This window comes from Alligator sinensis, unplaced genomic scaffold, assembly GCF_000455745.1.
Source record: "Alligator sinensis unplaced genomic scaffold, ASM45574v1 scaffold1731_1, whole genome shotgun sequence".
Taxonomy (NCBI): domain Eukaryota; kingdom Metazoa; phylum Chordata; order Crocodylia; family Alligatoridae; genus Alligator; species Alligator sinensis.
Genome location: NW_005843621.1, coordinates 48,715 through 50,231, shown reverse-complemented (window position 1 = coordinate 50,231; position 1,517 = coordinate 48,715). Strand labels below are relative to the sequence as shown.

The 1,517-nt window shown below is 65.1% G+C and overlaps 1 long non-coding RNA gene across 1 annotated transcript in view; it reads right to left on the bottom strand.

The window, feature by feature from the left end:
• Positions 1 to 292, bottom strand: part of LOC112548846 — a 1,692-nt gene extending 1,400 nt beyond the window's left edge. Inside the window, exon 1 of the long non-coding RNA XR_003092391.1 lies at positions 91 to 292. This is a non-coding gene — a long non-coding RNA (uncharacterized LOC112548846). The remainder of the gene's footprint in view (positions 1 to 90) is intronic.
• Between the last annotated feature and the right edge of the window lie 1,225 nt (positions 293 to 1,517).

Genomic DNA, 1,517 nt, shown 5'->3' with positions numbered 1-1,517 from the left:
CATGGCTCAGCTCGGCCTGAGCCCCGCGGTGTGCAGGGAGGAGTGACGGGATCTCAGGGACAACAGGCCAGAGCAAGCGTCAGCACTGACCTGCCTCCAATGCGGGCTCCCCTGCCTGGCGGTGCTGGGCCTGGGCCTGGCGCAGCGTGTGGGCAATGCTCTCTGCTTCCCCTCTGATGCACACGCCCTGCAGTGACACACGCGCGCGCGCACACACACACACGCACACACACGCACACAGCAGTGACAGGCAGGTGCACACACACAGGCGCACACAAATTCACACGTGCCCTTTCCCATGTGCAAATCCAGAGTTACAGACGCCTCCTAAACCTCCCTCCCTGCTACAGGCGGAGGGAGAAAGCTCCCACTTGCTCAGACTCCTCCCAGGCCCACGTGACCCCAGGGGTTTCCTCTCCCCTGCTCAGACACAGCTCAGCCCCCAGCACAGTGCAGTCCCTACGAGTGGGCTTTCCTGATGAGACCCTTGCCCCGTGCCCGCGCCCGCCCCCGGCCCAGGAAGGGGACGGGATGAACACGTGCCGGTCGGGGACACTCCCTGTGCCCTGTCAGTCCAGAACAGGGCGCAGGGACGGGCATGCTGATAGTTTTGTCACAACCGAATGGCCGACACGACACTTGTGGGCTCGTCCCATGAGCCCAAGTCCCAGGGATGGGCCCAACAATGCTCACGTCCAAAGGAGTGTGATGCTGAGTCCCACAGAGCTGGCCCAGGTTTCCCCAGCAGGGACAGGGGCTCTGCCCAGGGACAGACAGGCAGACATCCCCTCCCACCTGTGCCGGCCTCCCCAGGCCAGGCCCTGGCGCACTCTATGCAAAGCCCAGTGAGATCCTGCTCAAGGACCTGCCCTGGGTGCTCAGGACCACGGCCCCCAGGACCTAAGCTTCCCTCCTAGGTCTGGGCTCCCGCCTGCAGCACCATGACCCCCTGCTCTGGCCCTGCTCCTCCTGGCCCTGCTCCCAGACCAGTGCTCGGGGCAGGGCTGGGGGTGGCAGCAGGGGCAGAGCCAGGTGCCCCCGAGGCAGGTTGGGGACGGCTCTTGGAGGCTGTGGGGAGAGATCTGCACCCCATGGCCACCCCCTGTTCCCAGCATGGAGCCCAGTCCCCACCCCTGCCTCAGCTCAGGCCACCCCAGCCCCTCTGGGCCACCTGTAGGCCCAGCTCCTCCTGCCCTGGCCCAGCCCTGCAGCTTCCCTGCCACCAGCACCACTGAGGCTCTTTCCTAGGCCTGTCTCCAGGATGGGGAGGTGCTGCACTCACACGGGGCTTCTGACGGGCAAGAGAGGCAGAGTCAGAGCCACAAACCCCTGAGAACTTGTGTTATCCTAGGGGGCCACAAGTTTGGGGTGATCGGGGGTGGGCAGGGGTCTGTGCCCCCACTCAGCCATCCCTGCAGACCAGCACTGTGCAGTCCTGGGAGAAGCTGCTCTTCCTTCTCACTGCCCTGCCCTGTGGGTCCACGTCCCACTGCCCCAATATAGCCTATGGCTTTGAG